Source organism: Terrapene carolina, unplaced genomic scaffold (genome assembly GCF_002925995.2).
Source record: "Terrapene carolina triunguis isolate 2854851 unplaced genomic scaffold, T_m_triunguis-2.0 Scaffold236, whole genome shotgun sequence".
Classification (NCBI taxonomy): domain Eukaryota; kingdom Metazoa; phylum Chordata; order Testudines; family Emydidae; genus Terrapene; species Terrapene triunguis.
The window spans coordinates 12744317-12752893 of NW_020664587.1; positions in this window are offsets into that span (position 1 = coordinate 12744317).

Below are 8577 nucleotides of genomic sequence, written 5' to 3' on the forward strand. Positions count from 1 at the left end.
GCACAGGGATTGCGGGTATGGGGGGTGTTATGGGGACATTGGGGTGGCGGGTATGGGGGTGTTATGGGGATGGGGTGGTGGGTATCAGGGTGTTATGGGGACAGGGGTTGCAGTTATGGGGGGGTGTTCTGTGGACTTTGGGGTTGTGGGTGTGGGAGGTGTTCTGGGGACACAGCGAGCAGAGTGTAGGATGGGACAGGAGTGGGAAGGCTAGACAACACACACACAGGCGATGACATTTACAGCAAACCAACCAAAGAAAAGAAAACCACAGCTGGAGGGTTGGTGGTCTAGTCCTGAACTCGTGCTGTCCTGCCTAAGCACTTGCAACACGTATTGAGCCGGATGTTGCCTTCCAGGGACACTATGGTAGATACAAACATGACCCCTTGGCACTCTTGCCAGAAGGCACTGCAGCGCCTTGTGTTCTCGTAGATTCCAGGTGGTGGAGTAATGTAGTTTTGGAAGCAGATCTAAGATTCTTGGAAGAGGGGATGTTAGAAGGTGATCCAGTTCCAATAGGGTCCAACTACAAAGGCTTTGCAGAGCACCATAGTGAGCTGTTGGAGATGAGCTGATTTTGAATGCAAGGGAGGAAGAAGAGATACTACAGGAAGCAGCTGAATCTGTTGGGAGTTTATAAATCCCACACATAAGGTGGTGGTGATGGGAGGCCCAAGGCTGAGCTAACGCGGAAAGAACTCTCTCCCTGCAAATCCTCATGAAATCCAGTAACGTTGCTGAGTTTGACAGCTTGAGTCTGGAGTGCCTCAGGAGCGTCAGTACCAACCTCAGGGGAAGAAGCAGGGCACACACCCCAAATTGGTTGTGAGTTCTAAACTTAGATTTCACCAACTAAGTAGCAAGTGTGAACTCCACAGGCACTACAGTAGCCTTAACATGGAGTCACAGACAGTCCCATGGGGTACTCCAATCTATCTCACCACCCTCGTACGCTTGCCTTTGTGATAGATGGTCCCTTACACCAAACATCACAACAATATTCAGGTTACTCCCAGTCTCAAAGGACCAGTCACTTACTCCAGCTCTTTTAGACCTTCACCAAAGATAATGCTAGCCAATCCTATAATAAACCAACTAAAGATTTATTAACTAAGAAAAAGAAATCAGAGAGTTATTTACAAGGTTAAAGCAAGTAAACATACACAAATGAGTCTTAGGTTCCAAAGCTACTGTGATATGCAAGCTCTATAAGTCCTTTATAGCTAACCCAGGCTAAGCAGCTGGGGATCCCTTGCTTATGCTTAGAAATCTTTGCCCCTCAGAGTGCAAGCAGCATAGCTAGATACAGTTCCTTTTTCCTCCCAGAGTTCAAGCTGATGGGATGAGTACACCTGCACATCTCTTCATGGGTGTGGGAGGAGCAATCAGCAAAGTTTTTTGTCCTCTGGTGTTCCACAGTGGCTTATCTGGTATATATGTGTCTTCTCTTGGGCAGGAGATGACACCCCTTGTGGAAAACTCGTATTTCACACTTCGTAATGCTTCTCTCCTGACTGGGAGTTTACAGTTTCAGAGCAAACACTTAAATACTAATTTATAACACAGAATATAGAGTGAGATTAATGCACGCAACACCTCATAAGCATTTAATAAAGACCAAACACATTCCTATAAATCTGATACCTATTTTAACAATACTAACATGCAGGTGAACAGACGGTTTCCAGCTATGCATTTGTCAGTTTTCAGTTGAGGCCTCAGGGCCTTGGCATGAGCTGGCACCTGGTCTGCCAGCATCACAGTTGCACCGAGGGAGTTTTCAATAGGAAAACTTTGAGGATCACTGGTTGTAGGGATCTCTGCCAGTGCTGCTAGTGAAGGCAGCATTCCTTTACTGGTTGACAGGACCCCGTTCCTGGAAGCTACAGACCTTCAAGCCATTGTGAGCAGTGATTGTCCTGTGATTAAGGGATTGGTTGGTTCATAGTCCAGGAACACAGTGCAAGAGTGGAATAGACCAACAGTTCATAAAAGCTGTGGCTACTCTAGAAAATCCTGCCGTGCCTGATAGTGGGGGTCCGTCACATGAGGGTTCACTCAGGAGGCCCTAGAAGGGAGAGAGACTTCTCAGAGGAGCTGATTAGCGCGCTCCCTAGGAAAGGAACTCCAAGGGGGACCTATGAATGCTGAGACCCTGGTCCTAGTGAAAGGACCTTACCAGCTCTCAGTGCAATGAGAGCCTGCTATCTTTTCAGAGCGTCTCACCATCTGGGCTTCTTTCTCTGCCCTCTTCTCTGCTCTCCCTTTCCGTCTGTCCAGCTCAGTAACACACCCCTGACACAGTTCTCACATGCTTCACCCAGCAACCTATTAACCTTCTCTCCCTGCCCGTCCTTCCCAGACCACGTGGCTCCTGTGCCGTCCCAGCTGCCACGGCACCTTTCCAGATCCTTCTGGTCCAAACATTCCATCCCTGCCCCTGCGAACGGGCCGCCACTTCCCCAGTCATTTCGCCAGCTCTTTCAATAGCAACACACAAGATTAGACGCTCTCCCCATGCACACTGGCTCTGCTGTCCAGAATCAGCCCCTCTGCTACAAGGATTCGTCCGTCGACCTAGTTACCGCCTCTCGGAGGGCTGGATTACCCTCCCTGATGGAAAAACCCCTTCTGTCAATATACGAAGCATCTACACTACAGTGCTACAGCGGCACAGCCATAGTGGTGCTGCTGTAGCATAGAAATACCCTCAGACAGCCTGAGCCTGTCTGCCTATGTGGGGCCGTCTTCAAAACAAGGGCCCTGATTCATTTCTCTGTCTCTCTACGTTTCCCTTTCCAGGCTAGATTCTCCTGTTCACTACAATGTCTAGAGATGGCCAGGGGAGAATTCTTCACCTGTTCCTGCTCCTGGCATAAGTGCATCAGGAGTTTTCTAGGGCTAGGTCAGGGAGGGAGATAGCACAGCAGAGCTCCATGTATGCCTAAATCCTCTACTGGCTAAAGGCCTTGAGGTGCTAGCTTTAGTTTGCACCAGGGCTGGGCTGTTTAAGATTAGGGAACCACAACCAACTTCTGGGCGGTTCCCTCCTCCCCGCTACTTGTAAACTTGAACACAGCTGAGAATCTGCATTCCCCGCCCCCCCTTTCCTTAGATCTTTTCCTTACAAAGCACCACAAATGAGAGATCAGTTTTGCCAAAACTCTTATGCATAAGTGCACATCTCTCCAGGTCTGATCCTGCTGCCCATCACCGCAGCGCCTCAGAGCAACTTCAGAAATGAAATATAAAGGTCTCAGCACACGTCTAGCAGAATATTCCCCAGAAAATTCCTGTACAACTTAGTTCACTTGGGAACAGCTTATGCTGGTGTGCATCCACTGACACCAGGGATGCCTTTGGTTCAGCGTGTCTCCCTGGGGCTCCAGGAGCATGTCTATCACATCCCTGACCCTGTACATCTCACACGTTACCTAGTTTCCTATTAGCTTTCCTTCCTGCTTGTTTCCTGCCTCTCTCTCCTCTTCATTGGGATCCTGTTGCTCTCACTTAATTTTTTTTTTATTTTTCTTTTTTTCTGCCCAACTGCCCACTAATGGCTGCCAAACTCCAACTCGATCTTAACACTCAGTCTCTTCTGTTAAATCAGCGTTCTACGTGCTTCTTGAGTAGCCAGAGAGAAGAAAAGAATGTCGCTCCATGAGTAACCCCAATCCCTGCTACACATGCTGTAGAAGGGTGGAGCTAATGTAAACGTCGATGGGGAGTATCAATATACACCTCTACCTCGATATAACACAAATTCAGATATAACGTGGTAACGCAGTGCTCCGGGGGGGCGGGGCTGCGCACTCCGGCGGATCAAAGCAAGTTCGATATAACGCGGTTTCACCTATAACGCGGTCAGACTTTTGGGCTCCCGAGGACAGCGTTATATCGAGGTAGATGTGTAGTTTCATACATGGCTTGGCAATAAAATCACAGCTGATGCCGTTGTGCTAGGACAATGCTGAGACCTGCTGTGTGGATAGCACACAATAGTTGCCATTCGCCATTTGCATTTGACCCATGAATTCAAGGACTTCAGAGAAAAGATGCATATAGCTAGTTTAAAGTTTGCTGTCATTTTTAGGGGAGGGAAGGTTGTCTGGTTAAGGCTCTGTGCTGGGACTCAGGAGATCTGGCTTCAGTTCCTGGCTCTGCCACACACTCTGGGCAAGTCACTTCATCGCCTCAGTTCTCCATCTGTAAAATGGGGATAATACTTCCCTTCTCTCACCCTTTGTCTTGTCTTTTGAGTTTGCTCTTTGGGGATGAGATGCTCTCTTATGTACAGCGCCTAGCACAATAGGGTCCCAATCTTAGTTGGGGCCTCTGTGTTTACTGAAATACAAATTAATAATAGTTACTTGTTGGTTGTTTAACTGGCTGCAGCATCGGTCCATCCCTGAGGCAAAGCTACAGGGTGGATATTCTTTTCCTCTGGATGGAATTGGGAAGTCGATCGATTCCAGTGCCGTGTGTGTGGTCCTCCTTGCACTTTCTGCCCTCTGCCCCGTTCTACAGGGGTGTAATAAGGAAGCAGAGGACTGCCTGGGTGGATGTGCTGGCTTCTGTGCTATCACAGTTATCCCCTGAAATTGGGATGACAGCTCTCTACAAGGCTGCCTATGTTTGGCTTCAGAGAGAAGGAAGCCTCGAAGGCTTTTAGGCACTAGCTATTGCATACTTCGCAAATGGATGTGTGCCACAGAGACGCCCATCGGCAGCTTGGGACTGGGAGGGTTTCGTGCTGGATTGGAGAATAGAGGAACTCTTGTTCCAGCGTTTGTCAGTGTCATTCCTCCTGCAGCTGCCCACGTTAGCTAAGCAGCAGTGGCGGTTCTAGGGGGCTCCTCTTGAGAGGGGGCCTGGAAGGGGAGTCCTGAGTCTTTCTCTCCTTTGCAACCCTCTCTTAATCTCTTATGCTAAAAAAAGGAAGTTTTGGTTCACGGGCTCAGATCAAAGAGATCATCATCGTTCATTAGTATTACGGGTTAATATCCGCTTCTATGTCTGTAGCCCCTTTGGTCTCAGAGACCCCACCCTATGTATTGAATGCTGTGCTCTGCTGCCCTCTGGTGGTGAGTGTGGGGTATTTGAAATAGACCAACACGTGGCGTGCACTCTGCACACAATGGGTATGTCTACACTGCAATTCAGAACTGGTGCCTGGCCTGTGCCGGCTGACTTGGGATCCTCGGGCTAAGGGACTGTTTAATTGTGGTGTAGACGTTTGGGCTTGGGCTGGAGCCCGGGCTCTAGGACCCTGCAAGATGGGAGGTGCAGCCCAAGCCTGAACATGTACACCACAATTAAACATCCCCTTAACCCGAGCCCCATGAGCCCGAGTCACCTGGCACGGGCCAGCTGTGGTGCCTAATTGCAGTGTAAACATACCCAAATAGGCAAAGATGAGGCAACAGGAACTCTGAAGAGGAAAAATAATCCAATTTTCAGAATAGAACCAAGCACATCAAAACACCAGCTCATACGGCGAATAAGCCCTCTTCAGAACTTTCCGTGTCTACACTGCCTTCCGTCCAAGGCCTTCATAGAGTGAAATATACCCCTGTGCAGGGGCTCGGCACAAGGTCTATACACCACTGAATCCCCCAAATTAGGACATACATGGGTCTTAAGTGGTGCATAGGCCTCCTGCTTGCCCTCTGGAGCGCTTTACGAACATGATTGCAGCCCTGCAACACCCTCCCATTATATAAATGTCACACCCAGACAGTATGCCTGCTTGATGTTGTGCCCAGGACAATAATCCCACATGACACCAGGAAAGGAAAGCATGTGGCATGCTATAAGTCAGCACTGTTTTACAGGAGTGTGTGTGTGTGTGTGGGGGGGGTTGGTCAGTTACAGCCACGGGGCCAAGACTGAAACTCTCATCTTTCTCTTCCTTGTTCTAGAGGAGTCCAGCCAGAAGTGGAGTCATAGCTGTAGGAAGGGGCAGGGTCTTGCGGATCCCAGGCTCTGAGTCAGCTGTATCCGGTGTTCCACCCCTTCTACAAGGAAGCAGATCAATGGGTCATTCATACCTTTCACTTCACCTTCCCTGGAGCTACCTGGAGCCCGGCCAGATGAATCAGTCTACTCAACCTGTTCTCCCTTTTGTGTGCCTGTTGCTCACCTCTACCCATGCTCCCGGGCCTTCTCCCAATTCCCTTCTACCTCCCTGCTCTCAGCTTGTCAGGATGAAGCTTGAGAACATTTCCATTCCCAGAATACATAATACGTTGTTTCTGTTGGGTATTTGTCTGACATTGGGAACTGACATAATAAATAATGGCAGTAAGGTATGTAAACACCCCAGGTCTGGCTCCACTCATCTCACTGGATTAACCCCCTGGGGAAGTCCAACGAGATACACTCGAATAACGGAGATCAGGATCTGGGGCCTGATCCAAAGCCCAGTGTAGTCAGCTGGCGTCATTGACGTCAGTGGGCTTTGGATCAGGCCTCAGTCCCCCGATCTTACCCCCTTACTCCAGCCATCCAAGCTTTCTCTCTGGATCAGTGCTTTGGTAAATGCCAAGGGAAGAAGTGAGACTGTTCGGCTTTCTCAGAGTTATTATTTCAGGCTGCCTATAGACTCATGCTTGGTTACATTTGTCATGTCTTCAAGGTTTCCTTTGCCACCATAAGGACTAGACACATTTTTTAAAAATGAAGACGGATTCAGGAGCACAGTTGTGCATAAGAGGTGGATTTCCATGGCAAACGCCACAGCTCTGGGATACATGAGGGCCAGTGTTAGGACCCCTTGTGCCACCCAAAATCATTTATCCCCTCTAATGTATCTCTGCAGTTCTTTTCATGAACCAAAAGAAGCGCATGACAAGTCTATTTGCCCTCTTTGTATCCTGCTCTTTCCAGTGCTCTCCACCTCCCCTAGTAACTAGCTGCTGACTTCTAGCACAAATCAAACTTCTCTGCTCGGTGAACAACACAACTATGCTTTTCTCCAGGGTTTATGGTCATTTGTTTTTCCTTCTTCCTGGCACAAGTTCCTCAGAGCAGTGACCACGATGTTATCTTTGGTTTCTGCCTTGCAGTTGTTTTGTGTTGGCCAACATGTGGTTTCATGTTTTTATCACAAGATACGGAACTGACAGTCTCTTCCTGACCTGACCTACATGTCAGATGCAACTCTGACAGGTACAGATGCCTCTTAGAAATAATTTAGAGCAGGGGGTAAAGATCAATATATATTTGATTCAAAACAGGGTAGGGAATGCCTAGCCCGCCTGCCCTATGGAATCTCCTCTGAAATGCACATGGGATCTTAGAGAACATTATGTAGGACACCTGCTGTGAGATGGGCCAGGAATGAGATAACTTGAATCAATACTGAAGGATGTAGTGTTCTAAACAGTCTTTAAGGTATTGGCACTAGGCCTTTAAGAATTGACTTAGTATGTAAACCATCCATCAAGAACATAACTTCCTGTTATCTAGTAAGATCTGCCAAGATCCCTAATCACTGAACAGAATGGAATTAAATACACAACTTGTATTGTAAGAAAGTGCATGATCTCTGCTGCTTTTCATGATATGCCAAAGCATGACTCTTAAATGTGGCCACTTCCTGGGTAGAACGTGGCTGCTGGGTAAAATTGCACAGTAACATCACCCAATAGTTTAGGACAGGAAGTGAGGAAGAGCAGCATCTTCAATTGGAACTGCAAGGAGGATTTAGAGAGGCAGACTGTAATTACTTAAATTGGAATTTGGCCAGGAACTTGGACCCTGTGTTTTCAGAGCCAGAGGTCCTGAACTCTCTGCAGTCAACAGTGAAAGTAAGTGGGTTACTAGACAACTGCGGAATCATTTAAATTGTCTTGCTGCTGCCCGTGCTATTCCTGTTGTGTAGATAATAAACAGGGGACTTTGTTCCCGAGGACAGGCATCCTGATGCCTTACTCCAGCACCACTAAACTTACGTACTAAAATGCTTGCCCTTTGCCTGTTGCTCATAATAGCCCAAATACATCCCTAGGGCTACCCATGAAATGCCACCTTGATGGAGAGGCATAACTGTCTCTGAGCTATGAAGGAGAAACGGGGTGGCACACAGTGGGATGAGTTAGTGTGTGATGAATGTGATTTCATTATAGAGGAGAAGGGAGCTAGAGAGCCAGAAATCTCTCTACTGTACTCAGGTTGCCAAGGGTGGGGATTTCCCGGCCTCACTCAGTGCTTTTCCCAGGGAAGGATAGTCCCTCTCCTCCTACAAAGGCCCTTTCTCCTCTCTAAATAACCATACAGCTTGTTACAAGAGCTTTATCTTTCCTGAAAATACCCCCTCCAAAAGGGCTTGCTTCCTTGCATATTGCTCTAGTCCAGGGGTTCTCAAACTGGGGGTCGGGACCCCTCAGGGTGTCGCAAGGTTATTACATGGGGGGTCGTGAGCCGTCAGCCTCCACCACAAATCCCGCTTGCCTCCAGCATATATAAATTGTAGTAGATATATAAAAAAGTGTTTTAAATTTATAAGGGGGGGTCGCACTCAGAGGCCTGCTATGTGAAAGGGGTCACCAGTACAAAAGTTTGAGAATCACT